This window comes from Urocampus carinirostris, chromosome 2 (assembly GCF_059441175.1).
Source record: "Urocampus carinirostris isolate Australia breed hairy pipefish chromosome 2, RoL_Ucar_1.0, whole genome shotgun sequence".
In the NCBI taxonomy this organism is placed as follows: Eukaryota; Metazoa; Chordata; class Actinopteri; order Syngnathiformes; family Syngnathidae; genus Urocampus; species Urocampus carinirostris.
The window spans coordinates 8,269,304-8,285,709 of record NC_142350.1 but is presented as its reverse complement, the minus strand read 5'-3'; the positions used below and the strand labels follow the sequence as shown (position 1 = coordinate 8,285,709).

Sequence of the window (16,406 nt, the reverse complement as noted above, 5' to 3'; positions counted from 1 at the left end):
TTTGAAAAGTGAATTTGGCATTTGGGATTGCGTTTATGGTTGCGCTTGTGACACAACACACGTGCTTGCTCAGATGTCAAGCCCAGACTGTTAAGGAGTGTCTACTTAATAAGAAAAAGTCAACAGCAACTTCACCAGTCAACCCCCCCACCTCGTCTCGAGCTAGCAACAAATGTTTGCCTGTCTCTGCAGCCCGAGGTGGTCCTCCCTGAAAGGTGTTTGTTTCTGACGAGGCCTAACACAAAAAATGAGGACGCCAGCGTACTATTTCTTCAAGGTGTTATGAAAGCCGGTGTTTTGGAGGATTATGCAGGAACAACAACATGAGCTGCCGGTTATAACAGCAAATTAGCACTATTCGCCTTATATGGGGAAACGTTTTAGGCTTACTATGTACAAAAAAGACAGAATTACTTTTTTGGTGGTCTTCTCATGACAGATAATACTTTAAATGTTATTGTGTTCAGTATTTTGTATTCTTTGCACGCTTTGATTAGAAACAACAGCCTGTACATAACCGTATTGTGTGACTGACGAAAGGTGAGATCTCCAGTGCCTCGCGCACATTATAGAGCGATAGAGAGACCTGACAAAGTCGTGCTACTAATTCTATAAGAAATAAAGATGTATTCTAATGAACATCCCAAGCCTTGCGACTGATTATGGATAAGTGCTTAGGTGCCTGGCGCACATTATGAAGGGGTAGGGAGGGGACACAAGCAAGTTATGCAACTACTTATAAAGGAAATCTAAATATATTCTAACAAGGAACATCCCGAACCATGCAACTGATTATGGCCAAGCTCTGCGGTGCCTCGCGCACCTTTTAAAGAGATGGAGAGGAGACACGACCAGGTTGTGCAACTACATCTATAGACAAGCAAAATATATTGTAATGAGAAACATGTTTTCAATAAGCGGTGCCAGGCGATTGAAAATTATAGTACGGTGTTAAGTGACCAATTATCTGGTCTATTTTTTCTCTATCATCCTACATTTATTGTACATCACCCATTAAAATATCTTAGTTAAATAAAGGTAGGGATGATGGTTGGATGGTAACAGCTCATTTATGTCTTCCAAGAGTTTCTTGTCGCTGCCAGGACCGTGTGAACCTGCATCCCCCTCAGAAGTGATCATTTGAGGATTTGCACGGCCGGTACATCACTAATCTTCTCCAGATGTTTTTTTCGCCGAGAAGCCAAGGCTACAGAATGATTAGGGATAAAGATGAAGGAGAGAAATAGCTTCCATCACTCCTCCTTCCCCACCGATGGAGAAGTAACTGGCGTCCACTCCAGCGTGCAAACCTCTGATGATGTAATCCCCACAAAGCTTGCGCAAGCCTACTAAGAAGCTTCTGGATTTGCTGGTTTTTATTTGTTTTTTTTAAACACTGTGCAAAGACATTTATTAATTACTTTTGTATCCCTTTGTCATTCTGGACCTTGAACCCCCCCAAAAAAAATCACCTTTGAGATGTTATCCCAAAAACGAAATATAATCCTGTTTTCAATCAGCAAAAATATTATTAGTAGGTCTGCAAACATCATGGACCGGTCACTCTGCTATATGTATATATCATATATTTACAGAAACTTTGCAGGACAGATGTATCGGCATTTCGTTCTGTTACACGTGTAAAAAAATGACAAATAAAGTACATTTATCCGTCTAAAAAAATATCAAAAACGCTTTATTAGTATATTTTTAAATTACTGTGACAAAAAACTAAATCACACCCTTTAGTAGCCCGCTCTACCATAAGAAGACTCACAAAAAGTCGCGTTAAAAAAAATACATTGAATTTCGAGCAAAAATGTAATTTAATCTTTTTTTTCTTATATTTTATGTTTTCTTATTTTACTAGATATGTGCGACATTTTATTAGATTTTTTTCCAGTGCACAAGTAACATTCCTTTTTTGATAATTCATCTTAAAAAGTGTTTGTCATTTTACATGTTTTACATTATTTTACTGAATTCTGACAGTACTCCATAATTCAACACAGAAATAGGTAAATTTAGTGCCCAAAAAAGACAGTGTTTAACAATGTTGCAACACAAAACAGGAGCACCTATTGAAGACTTTTGTTGGATCAATACAGTCGACTCTGCCTTACGACATTTTCACTTTACGTTGTGAAATGAGATGTTTTTCATCCCTCTTTCAGGCATTTTTCATACTGTGTCTACGTCATACAAGATGCTAGTCTGCTATTGGTTTACAACACGGGTTCATGAAGAAGACTATATGCTATTAGCTGAATTCCCTTCCACAATGTTCCTTTCTCTCTTCGTTCAGTTCAGAATGGCATGTAACAAACTTGAGTTTGTTAGCTATGGGTCACAAGACTTGCAGTAGGAGAGGGAAAATCATGATAAACATGGAAATGAAGCTTGCGATCATCTAAAGTAACAAAAGAAGTCACATGTATCATTAAGCAAGATGACCGTAACCAATCACAGATTGGAACAATTATTATGAAAAAATGTGAATAAAGCATCAGAGTCTTCAAATCTTCACAAAGTGGAAGTTTTGGGGTTTTAGTTTATTCCAGTGGTTCTCAACTGGACTGACAAATGTTTAAATCTAAGCTTAAAACTCACTTCTACTCTATAGCATATGAATAACCTATACTTTTCGTGGAAAATATCTCTGTAATATTTGGGATTGCAACATCCTTTGCTGTCTGGTAATCCTGGAAGGGGGATACCACATGTGCGGTCCCTTCTCAAGGTTTCTTCATTTTCCTCATGTTGAGGTTTTTTGAGTTTTTCCTTGCCCTCATGTTGGTTCCAGAGCAGGGGGTGGTGTAATAATAGTCTGAAAAATAGTCTGAGTAATATAGTCTGTGTAATAACCTGTGAAGCCCTTTGACACTCTTTGTGATTAAGGGCTATACAAATAAAAATGACTTGAATTGACTTGACTTCAGGACTCACCAGAAATGTTCCTTCTAAGCTGCGCGCGTGCGCAGTCGCGCACTGCCCGCACATTCTCAGCGCATGAGAAAATCTATCCAGCGCAATGTTCCCTCTAAGCAATGTTCCCTCAGAGCTTTTCCGCGCACAAGAAAATCTAGCCAGCTCACAAAAATCAGGGCTCGAAATTGCTAATTAAGAAGCGAATTAAGTCAAAGTTACAGTGCATGAAAGTAAAAATACAAGGGTTCCCCTGACGTTGTGTTCTAAATGCGGTATTTGGAAGTCAAGGTCGAAGTAGAACAAAGTTGAGTAAAGTCAGTAGGGTTTTTCAAGAACCGGCTTCTTCGGCTCGGCTCACTTAAAGGAACCGGCTCTTTCGGTTCCTAAACGGCTCTTCAGGTTGTTTTTGCTTCTTTCATCCCCGTATGACCAAATATCATGTAAAATTATGCACAAAATGACTCAAAGGAAGGGGGAATAGAACAAAAAAGAAAAAAATACCAAAATGAAAAAGCTGAGAAAAAAAAGAAATAAAAGGAAGAGAACAAAAGAAGGAAAAATTCAGAAAAAGCCAGAAAAAAGAAAAGAAAGAAACAAAGTAAAAAAAGTAAATAGAGAACAAAAGGAAAAAAGTAACAGCTAGTAAAAAATAAACAGAATGATATTATTTAAAGGAATTTAAAAAAAATAGAAAAAAACAGGGAAAAAGAAGAAAAAGTTTGTTTGCTCACAAGTCTGCCCTCTACTCAAATGTATCGAATAAAATGATTGTGCAGTTTAAAGTGGAGACAGTACAATATATAAGTACCGTAGGGCCCCGCATATAAGCCTACTTTGTGTGGAAGCAACCTCCCAATACTGCTTTAAAAGAGCCACATACTAAAATGAATTTAAAATATGAATAAAATGTGTACCTTAACATTGATATTTAATTACATAGTTAATATAGAGTAATAAACTGGTAAAAAGCTAAAAATATAATATTTTCAAACCCTTAATTGTATATTATAGCTGCGCTATGATGCAGAGCCTCGTACAATATTAACGTATTTTGCAATTGTTTCCTCTTTTGGTTCAATTATTGCCATCAGCGTTTTTCTTTTTTTCCTTCCCTATATCAACTTTCTTGGGACACATTATTAAGGGGAGAAATAAGTAATAAAACGCACTAGATCACAATTAAATGAGATGTAGTCCCTCTCTAACGCGCCGATTGACTTAACAGGTAAAAGAGATCGAGCAGGGCATTATTGCTATAAACTGTTAAGTAGTTTCATTGATCCTCTGTTTTTTTTTCTTAACATTATCTTGCCAAGTCAACTAAAAACAGGTGCGCGACGCATCAGTTGAGAAACACTAGAAACACAGTCAGTTCGACCGTCTTCGCCCCCCTATCTGCACCCACCCACAAACTCCATTGTACCAGCTTGAGCCACATCACACCAAATTTAAACAAAATTGTATTTTTCCTCTACATGTATATTAATTAATCATGTAATTAAATCAAATGCTTTTATATTACATACACAGTACCTACCATTGACTACTTTGTCACTAATGTTTTAAATGTATATACAATTTTAATGTTTTTACTTGGGGTACTGGTTTGGAACACATTAGCTAATCACCATTGGTTTTTATTCCCCTACATATTACAATTTCAACTCAGAACGATTTATGTTGAATCCCGGGGTGTCTACTGTACTAAACTACATAAAATTGAAAGGCCATTCTTTTAGCATTGCTGTGTACTTTCCTGTGTGGCCCCTTAACAATTATGTGATGCTACACAAAACTGCAGTAATCCCAAGATTTGAGTATTGAGTAAATGAACGCATGCCACCGGCGACTATTTACAGAGCATTTCATGCGTAATCCAACAGACAAACAGAAACTCAAACAGGTAAAAACGAAAGAGGATTACAGTGGCGGAGGTAAGAAAAAGAAACAGCACGGGATTGACAAAACAACAAATTCCAGGGACGCCAAACAGGCCGGTGTGTTTGGGAAGCTGCGATTAAGTGGCCTCTCCTCGGCTAACAATGCGCGACGTGTCTTCATCAGTGTGTGCAATCGAGGTCACGCTGCAACCGCTACAATGTGTTAGAAAAACAACAACACTGGTTTCGTTGCCAGCCATTAAATCGGTCAATCCAGCGCCGCCCTACGCATTCTTTCGGATCATAATCGAAGATTCACAACAGTTTAGCTGCCTAGACGGGTAGTGACTCGGTTATTCCTTCTCAGCCCTCGACCGCTTTTTTTTTCTTCTCACAGTTAATCACTGACTTATGATAGACTGAGCAGTTTTAGACACCAGCTGCATAGACGGGTTGCAACAGATTTTTGCTGACTCGACGGTTGATTCACACAGCATGGTATGACGTGTTAAATGCCAGCACCGCTACAGAGATGACGATATCATAGCCTTAAAAATATAATGATTATCAAAAATTTAAATGTGCTGTAATATAGTTCAAACATAGTTAGGCTGGGAGAACATGAATATATATATTATACAAATGAATAAACGAATAAATAAATATTATTCTCCTTATAAGTGCCCCTTAACTATCGGGAAGCATTTTGGGTTGCTGTGTTATAGAAAGTACTGCACTGGCTGGATATACAGGTATCAATGTTTAATGACCCGTTTTTTGTAAATTGTCAGAATTGATCACAGAATTAATCACACCCTTAACTGAAGGACCGATAAACACTAGCTGCATAATCAGGTTACTCCTTTATTCCGCAACATTTACATTATAAAAGAAATAATAATTCATTAGAATCCCGATTTTTCAATCGCAGAATATAAATTCTAGCTGCATAGTCGGGTTGCGACTTGGTTACCTTTGTATGATGCAACAATGCTATAATGAAATAATAGAATTATTATTCATTAAAATACTGATTAGTCAGTCACAATTGAAATTCAAGCTGCATAGTCGGGTTGCAACCCAGTTACTCCTTCAACATCATTACTATGAAAAAAAAAGATTATTGGTTATATTCTTACAGGCTACAATTTTAGCTATATAGTTGGGTTGCAACATGGTTACTCCTTTATCACGCAACAACAGTATAATAAAATAATTAAATGATGATTTATTAAAGGCTTGATTGTTAAATCACAGAATTAAAATTTTACAGTAGATGAATTGTCAAGTTGCCACATTGTTAGCCTTATCCCGCAACAATAATGTTATAAAAGAAACGAGGATTAATCAGGTGCTGATTGTTGTATCACAGAATTAAAAGTCGAGGTACATAGTTGGGCTGACACACGGTCACTCCAAAATAACACTTAACAAGACTGTTATGAAATACTGTAATAAGGATTCATTAATGTCCAGATTGATCAATTAGAGAATAGAAATTCTAGCTGCATAGTCGGTTTACTGCTTGATCACATACTATTATTATGAAATACTGAAATAAAAATTCATTAAAGTCCCGATGAATAAATCACATAATTGAAATTGGAGCTCCATAGTCAGGTTGCAACCAGGTTACTCCTTTATCGAGCAATAATATTATGAAATAAAGAAATGATGATTCATTAAAAATCCTGATCATTCGATCACAAAAGTTACATTTGCACTGCATAGTCAGGTTGCAACACGGTTACTCTTTTATTGTGCAACAATATTATGATGAAAAAATGAAATTATGATTTATTAAAGTCACAATTGTTCAATCACAAGATGCATAGTCAGGTTGCAACCAGGTTACTCATTTATCACTCAACTGAATATCATGAAATACTCAAATGATAACTCATTTCAAGACCTGTTCAACCACAGAATATAAATCCTTACTGCCTAGATGGGTTGAAATCCTGCTACTCCAACACAGGCTATATTTGCTAGGACATGGTCCAGTCAATGAAATAACGTCATTGTCCTTTTGGAATGCTTTCAACCCAACCTCCCTTGCCACTGTTCACGCGCCCCGTTTAGGCATCCCATAGAAACCAAATGCTTGACATCAAGTGCCAACGTGTGCCAAGCACAGCAGCCGCGTAGGGAGGGTTTTGGTATTCAACTGATTGTTTTTTTTTTTTCCTGTTATTGAATTTCAGTCTTTCAATATTTGCCCCCCCCCCCCCCTCCGGTCCGTCTACTCCCCGCTCGGCCCCCCGTCAGCACAACTCCATTGTTGCTGCCTACGCAGCTGTCTAGAATGACGTTGTGAACTCACACGAACTACAACTGGCAGGTCGGTCGGGTAGCGGTGAATGTAAGAGTCTCATAGTGGAGGAATTGATTTAAATTGGAAATTAAAGCAAAAGAAGGCTTGTATTGAAAGCATATCGGTACTTGGTATTGGTACTCTCCCATCCCAAATTTATGTATACATTTTATATTGGAATTTATCATTAAAACATTTTTAAAAATGCTAGTGCAGTGCTACCTCTACTTACAAAGTCTCTTCATACGAAAATTTCACGTTACAAAGTACCTAAACGGGAAAATATTGCCTCTAGTTACAAAGGTGTTTCAGGATAAGAAGTCAAATGTGCAGTACGCGCTATTAGCTACTCCCTGTTTCACGAATGTAAACCAACGGGCTGCGTGTATACGATAATGCTCATTATGTCACCGTCACAATGTTCAGAGACGAGAAGGAGGAGGGGTTTCACCAAGATGGCGGAGAGGAGGACATAGCTATTATTCAGTCAGCACAAATTTAGAAAAGTGTCAACAAGTCAGGCTATCATTCATTATGATGTTTTACTCGCTCATTTCCAATGGATTGTCAAAATCAGACATCAGTGGATCAGTTTTTCAAGAAACGCGAGGCAAAAGTTAAATGAAAATTTGTATTATTTCCTTTATTCTTTGTTTTTTTTTTCATTATGTGCCTCTCGTTTTATGTTAATTGTGCGGTGATCAAATTCTAACATGTATTTGTTTCATGTTCTGATGCGCTTATGATTTATTAAAAATGATACCATACTGTACTTTTGCGGATTGGAGCATTTACATTCAAAAAGCGTTTCTACTTAAAGTTTTCAGGTTACGAAGCTACTCCCAGAACAAATGAAAGGACCACAGTATTTGCAGAATATTGATTGATATGTGGTATGGGTATTCACCTACTGCAGGGGTCGCCAACCTTATTGAAGCTGAGAGCAACTTTTAAGTTAGTAATTAGAATTGAGGGCTACCAGTTTGATGTGCATTTATAAAATAACTCTTTTTGTCACCATGTTATCACCCGGTTGTAAATATCACAGGTTAAAAGTTAAGTCAAGTCATGTTTATTTGTATAGCCCGTAATAACAAGGAGTCTCAAAGGGCTGCAAAGACCACAGACAGACTTATTACACCATCCCCTGATCTAAAACCTACATGGGGCAAGGAAAAACTAAAAAAACCTCAACATGAGGAAAATGAAGAACATGAAGAAAGCTTGAGGTAATCTCCCTTCTAGGATGACCAGGATGTTGCAATAACAAATAATACACATATATTGTCAACATGAAATATAGGTCATTCATAAGCTATAGAATAAAGTGTGTTTTAAGCCTAGATTTAAACAGTTCCACTGAGGTTACAGATCGAATCTCAAGGGGCAGATCATTCCACAACATCAGGGCCCGAATAAAACGGGCTCTGTACACAACTAAACATTCTGATAGCTAGAAATCAAATTTCCTACAATATCACAATGACCCAGGATATATTTTCAGAACCAGTGCGCAGGCCACTGGGTGGTCATAGGGAGCTACCTGGTGCCTGTGGGCGCTGGAGTCCAATGGCCTAATGTTTACTAGCATTGGACATCATCAAGAGTAACAATACTTTGAAAAATGCTTGTATCGGTACACTATTGATAATTGGTACTTGCCCATTCTAAGTTTGAAGTATGCATTTTTAATTTTATTAGTATTGCAATATAAAAAGGCTGGTATTAGCATGATACTGATACCTGGTATTGGTACCTGCCCATTTGTAGTTGCAATGAAATCAGAAATTCTATAAGCAGCACTTAAATTTAATCGGATTACAATATTTAGGCTTTTTATTTCAAAACATTTTTTTCTGTATCATTTAGCCCATTAATTAATGAATCCAGTAAACAAATTTGGTTTCAATACATGTACTCTTAAACTGAAAATTAGTTTAAAAAGGAATAAATTGACAATAATTAAATTCCTAGTTTGGCCACTCGAGTAAAAAAATAAATTTAGAAAAGAGATTCATATGTTTCCAAAGTAAAATCAGCTTCTTCCAAAAGATACCAGGAAATAAAATGTATCGAATCGAGACCACTACATTTTGATATTAAAAAGGGCGAATTTATGATATTAAGAATCTTAAAATTATGTGGGTTTAGAGATTTATATATTTTTTTATCCAAAAAGTATCTGAATAATTTAATTGATTGTAAAAAATAGTTGTCAATGATACGATAATTCGTTTTGGGAGTCGATTGATTTAGAGAAAGGGAATGAAAACGCCATTGTTGCCCATTTTTCAATGAAGGTTTATCATGTGAACACTGAGGTATGTCGAGTATCGTTTTTTTCAAAGCGTCGAAACGATCGTTTGATATGGCAGGAGTTGGCCGCGTTTGCGATTTGCAAACCTTGATTCATATTTGATCAGCTCGGGGCCCCTTTGGCTCTTTGAAGCTTGGCGGGGGCCTGAGTTGAACGAGGGGGCAGCCCACAGATCTTCGTGCCTCAACATACTGAGCTAAAAAAAAAAAAAAAAGTAAAGTAAAACCGGTTTATTATTTTGTTCCTCCTAATAATCGGGGTTTATGTGCTATTATTGTTTTTTTTTTTATTCATATTATAGATCAAAAATTATATCAGGAATGCAGTGTTCATTTTACCTGAGAAAAGTGATGGGTCCCGGTGACTCGCATGATCAAAAATCTATGGGTCCCAACAGAGATCTATGGGTCCCCAAAATTTAGTGTGCTCCATGCCCTTACAAACTGTCGTATTTTCCCTTATAAAATACAAAAACATGTTTATTTATGTAGTTTAACATGTTATGTTGTACATGTGTTTCCTTATTGTTAATGAACATTTTGTTGTGAGACACTGAGTTGCTCGACATGAATGAGGTTTAATATAAAAAAAAGTTCAAAAATGATGTCGCTTGGACGTTCACTGTAGAAGGGAAAAATACATGCAAATATAATTAGGTAGAATAATACATTTTCTTATTCAAATCATTAATTCATTTTTGCATTAAATTATTGTTGGTAATATTTGGGGGCGGCAGTAGCTCATTACTAATTGCTTAAAGATAAAGAAAACATAGGTTGGGTGGAAAAAAAGTTATAAAGGCGTGGCAGTAGCTCAGGAGGTAGAGCGCTCGTCTTGGGATCAAGGGATCCCAGTTCGAATCCCGACTCGTCTGTGTTACATGTCGAAGTGTCCTTGGGTAAGACACTGAACCCCTAATACCCCCAATAAGCAGGTTAGCGCCTTACATGGCTGCAAGGCCGCTATTGGGAAATGTGGAGCACATTGTAAAGCGCTTTGGGAAGTCATTGACTTGAAAAACGCGATATAAATGCAGATCATTTCATTTCATATACTGATTAAAAGGTATCACCACAAACCTGTCTTTTTTCATTTTCTCCTTTTATACTTCCTTTTTTTCTTAACTTCTATACAACATAAACATTCGTAATATAATGCATCAAAGCAAGCGAGCCAGCCGTTTGAGAGCCGCTCTCTTTAATTGAGTTGAGCCAATAAGCCGGTTCTCTAAAAAGAAACGGACTTTCACTACACAACTCGAACTAGAAATCGGCGTGCAGACGAAAACTCGAACCGCGAGACTAAAACAACAATGGCGGATCTGCCTCACGAAAGTTTTGGAGTGCGGTAAATCTTTGTTAAAAAATGATAATGACAATTTCGTGTCAAAAAGGTTGCGACCCGGGGACGCACGTTGATTTGACACGATGCGTCCCCAGCAAAAATAATGCGTCTAGGACGCAGGCAAACCAGAACACTGTTCGGAATGGTATCAATCTGAAAAAAGTTGCATCAAACATCCCTAATTTTAATTACAAACTGAGGTTTTAAAACTGTCAAGGTAGCATGAACCGATACTTCAAAATATAGCCTGATATCTACGCCTGATATTGGTATTGGTACTCAACAGTCACAAGAAAAAAATCTACAAATATAGATCTAGCTCCCCGCGACCCTAATAAGGATAAGCGGTACAGCTAATGAGATGAGATAAGATAAATCTAGCTATGTTGTATCGTTTTCATTATTGATGTTAATCATCTAAATGATACCATAAAAAAGCTGGTATCACATGATATTGAAAACTGGTAGTTGCCCATACAAAATTGTCCAGTAGGAATACATTTTAGATTTACAGTGCATTCGGAAAGTATTCACAGCGCTTCACTTTTTCCACATTTTGTTACGTTACAGCCTCATTCCAAATTGTATTAATTTAATCTCTTACCTCAAAATTCTACACAAAATACTCCATTACGACAATGTGAAAGTTTTTTTTTTTTACTTTTTTTGAATTTATTAAAAATAGAAAACTAAGAAATCACATTTACATAAGTATTCACAGCCTTTGCTTAATATTTTGTTGATCCACCTTTGGCAGCAAATACAGCCTCAAGTCTTTTTGAATATGATCCCACAAGTTTAGCACACCTATCTTTAGGCAGTTTTGCCCATTCTTCTTTGCAATAAGTCTCAAACTCAATCAGGTTGGATGGGAGACGTTTGTGGACAGCCATTTTCAGATCTCTCCAGAGATGTTCGATCGGATTCAAGTCTGGACTCTGGCTGGGCCACTCCAGGACATTCACGGAGTGGTTCTGGAGCCAATCTTTTGAGATCTTGGCAGTGTGCTTTGGGTTGTTGTCCTGCTGAAAAATGAACCTCGCCCCAGCCTAAGGTCAAGAGCGCTCTGGAGCAGGTTTTCATCCAGGATATCTCTATATATTGCTGCATTCATTTTTCCTTCTATTCTGACTAGTCTGCCAGTTCCTGCTGCTGAAAAACATCCCCACAGCATGATGCTGCAACCACCATGCTTCACTGTAGGGATGGTATTGGCCTGGTGATGAGCGGTGCCTGGTTTCCTCCAAACATGGCGCCTGGCATTCACACCAAAGAGTTCAATCTTTGTCTCATCAGACCAGAGAATTTTATTTCTCATGGTCTGAGAGTCATTCAGGTGCTTTTTGGCAAATTCCAGGTGGGCTTCCATGTACCTTTTACTAAGGAGTGGCTTTTTACTGGCCACTCTACCATACAGGCCTGATTGGTGGATTGCGGCAGAGATGGTTGTCCTTCTGGAAGGCTCTCCTCTCTCCACAGAGAAACGCTGGAGCTCTGACAGAGTGACCATCGGGTTCTTGGTCACCTACCTGACTAAGGCCCTTCTTCCTTGATCGCTCAGTTTAGAAGGCCGGCCAGCTCTAGGAAGAGTCCTGGTGGTTCCAAATGTCTTCCATTTACGAATAATGGAGGCCACTGTGCTCATTGCGACCTTCAAAGCAGCATCATTTTTTTCTGTATCCTTCCCCAGATTTGTGCCTCAAGACAATCCTGTCTCGCAGGTCTACAGACAGTTCTTTTGACTTCATGCTTCATGTTTGTGCTCTGACATGCACACTCAACTGTGGGACCTTATAAAGACAGGTGTGTGCCTTTCCAAATCATGTCCAATCAACTGAATTTACTGCAGGTGCACTCCAATTAAGCTGTAGAAAGATCTCAAGGATGATCAGTGGAAAAAAGATGCACCTGAGCTCAATTTTGAGCTTCATGGCAAAGGCTGTGAGTACTTATGTAAAAGTGATTTCTTAGTTTTCTATTTTTAATCAATTAAAAAAAAGTTTAAAAAAAACTTTTTCACATTGTCATAATGGAATATTTTGTGTAGAATTTTGAGATAAGAGATTAAATTAATACAATTTGGAATGAGGCTGTAACATAACAAAATGTGGAAAAAGTGAAGCGCTGTGAATACTTTCCGGATGCACTGTATTAGTATTGGCCACCTTCTCAAGTAAAACAGAAGAATGAAAAAAGATGGTATTGCCACAAAACAGATACCTGATATCAATACTTCCCCATCCGTAGTTACATGTATACATTTTATGTTTACTAGTTGGACCACCATCACAAGTAACAAAACCTTTAAAAAGACGGGTATTGGCTCGACACCGATACCGGGTATCGGTAGCCCCCTGATCCTAGTTGTATTTATATATTTCATGTTTGATCATATTAACCACTGTCACAAGTAAAATAAAATAAAAAGGGTGATTTTAGCACAAAACCGACAATGCATAAAAACAGCAATTGGCCAGTCACAAGTATCCAGAGCTTTAAAAGGCTCCTATTTATATATATATACGTGATATTGGTACACTTTCCAGTAACAATACCTTAAAAAGACAGGTATTGGTACTAAATTAATGACTGGTATTCTCCCTAACCAAATGTTATGGTTTAATGTCATGTTTACCAGTAATGAAGGCCATCACGGGGTAAAATCAGGACTGTTATTATATTTTACCGATACCTGGCATTGGTACTCTCCAAACCCTAGTGTTTCGTAAACATTTTATTCAAATTCATTTCATCTAAATTTCACTACCACTCTAAGTATGCAAATAGTTGTTATAAAATCATTTATATATATATATATATATATATATATATATATATATATATACACACACACATTTTTGGGGGGGCGGGAATCTTTTTACACATTTGTGTCTTTTTAATTTGTCCTTACTCTGCACTGAAAGGAAAAGCCCTCCAATGTTGTTTTACGATTGTTTAATGCCAATTAAATCCATTCATCTACTGTTGGTTGCCCACACGGGTAAAAAAAAGGCTGGTATTGGCACAATGATGATCCCTGGTCGTATGTATACACTTTATGTTTAGTTGTATCACCTACACAGGCATAATAAACTCAGTTAGGCTTGGGGACCTGATCCAGGCTTTGTGTTTCCACGTGGGCCGGATCATTAAAAAATATCAATGCCAGATATTTTACTTTGTTTTTCAGTACTATGCTTTATCATTCAGCCTATATTTGTAGCCTACTCTACAAAGTATAATAGCGGATGAAAATTGAGCTTTTTTAAACACGACACATTTATTCACAGACAATGGAAAAATATGATTTCCGTGTTTGGCATTGACCATGGTAACGTTTTTGTTCATTTAAACTGTTGTGTAAATGCAGCTTTTCACCTTAACCAACCCACCACAAACATCACAAACATAAACAAACTCAAGTGGGAGGTGTGAAAAAAAAATATGATCGCATAAATTGTCGTACGGCTTTGAAATAAATAAAAAACAAATACAAAGTAAGAGTTTTGGCAGTAAATGTGCAATTACATGTGATGAAACTACTAGGCTGGGCCTACTGAAGCTGAGAAAAAACTGAAAAATCTTATCTTTAAAGCTCCAATGTGTAATATTTTACCACTAGATGGCACTGTGTTGTTTGGAGCAAGAGAGGGCCAATGCCATACGGCATCGCAGAGCGACAGGATGGCCAGACAAACATGGCGGCAAACTTAGTGGGGATTCCACTGTGTAAGAAAAATACTACTTTATTGACCTTATTGAAGATTTTTATAAAAAAATAACATTGGTATGATAGTTCAAGCATTTTTGCCTAGTTCTAAAATGTATGTTTTTTTTTTACTGAACGGAAGTTTTTTTTGTACTACTATGAGGAATTAAATATCACACACTGTCCCTTTAAACATTTAAAACCCCAAAGTGTAATATTTGACTACTAAATGGCACTGTGCTTTCTTGGTGTTAGCGAGGGCCAGTCCAAAAAGAGCACAGCACGGCGGCAACTTGCAAACAGGGCAGCAACTTAAGAGTGGATTCCACTGTATAAAAGAAATAGAAATTCTCGGAAAAAAAATATTTTTAGTTTTTTTTAATAAAAATGAATATTGGTATGATAGTTCATAAATTCTAGCCTACTATTCAAATCAATCTTTTTTTTTACTGATTGAAAGGGTTTTTTGTACCAGTAGGAGGCACCAAATATAACACACCTTTAACATGAAACCTGACTGGGCGTAGCTCTTTTACACCTTCATAACCCTCTAGCACAGGGCTTGAGAACCTTTTTGACCCAAAGAGCCATATAAATAATTTGTTTTTTATTTTTTGAGTGAGAGAAACATCATATATAGATTCAGACAAAATTCAACAAAACTGCCAAACATTGCTCTCCCGACAAAAGCTAATTCTTTGGCACATTTTATTTCACTCTATGATATCTGATGATTTGATCAAATCTATGAAATAATAATAATGCCAGAGCCTGTGTCCTATGTCAATATAAATATACCACTTACCAAACCAAATGTGTCTCTTTCCTGCAGTTACTTAAGACTATTGATGCTCCTTTTGACCGTCATTTTGTCTCAGATAATAGTTTCAAAACCAGGTGCGAGCAATTATTTTCTAAAAATGTTACAAAATACCGCAAACGAGGTTACAAACCTATTTACCTTCAGTGCAGGCGGCGCTGGGCAAGGGGGATTAGGAGTGTGTGGGCCCTGTGTAAAGCTGCGCACATTCCTACCGCTAACCCAATCAAATTGCTAAAGGTGCTTTGCTAGAGCTTCTGGGTAAAATGTTAGTTTTGTGTTAGTCTGTTCTGTGGCTTTTCATCATAAAGTGTCTCAACAAATAACATAGATTGTTTAATGAGCTTCCATATTGGAGGATGAGCTAGCGATTTACATCCACAACGGTGTCTTTTGGTGTGATACCTAGACTGTATACTGTAGTTGAAAGTGTGTCATATATATATATATATATATATATATATATTTATATATAGCAGCACGGCGGCGCGTGTGCGGCACAGTTCTAAGGTCTTGGGAACTTATATTGATATGGGACACAGGCTCTGGGTTCAAATCCAGCTCCCGGCCGTACTGTGCGGAGTTTGTATGTTCTTCCCGTGCTTGCGTGGGTTTCCTCAGGGCACTCCGGTTTCCTCCCACATTCCAAAGACATGCATTTCAGGTGAATTGGCCGGTCCAAATTGTCCCTAGGTGTGACTGAGCAAGTGAATTGTCTGTCCCCGTGTGCCCTGCGATTGGCTGGCAACCAGTTCAGGGTGTCCACTGCCCGATGATTGCTGGGATGGGCTCCAGCACCCCCATGACCCTACTGAGGATAAGCGGTGCAGCGAATGAGATGATATATATATATATATATATATATATATATATATACATAGCACCAATCCATCGACTATACGTATGCTGCCATTGGGTCTACTGGTAACATTGTATTGATGTTGCACAAATATTATTTTATCTTACTATGTACTCATCAAAAGAGCCGTATATGGCTTGCGTGCCATAGGTTCCTGACCCCTGCTCTAGCATCATGAAGAATCATTTGATTTGTATTTATTTTTTTAAATAAATAACATTTAATATAAATGAGC

The 16,406-nt window shown here is 37.5% G+C and overlaps 1 protein-coding gene across 1 annotated transcript in view; it reads right to left on the bottom strand.

Moving 5' to 3' along the window:
- The window catches only part of LOC148370912 (ataxin-1-like), a 67,374-nt gene that overhangs the window by 49,986 nt on the left and 982 nt on the right, over window positions 1-16,406 (bottom strand). The gene's annotated exons all lie outside the window — the stretch shown is intronic.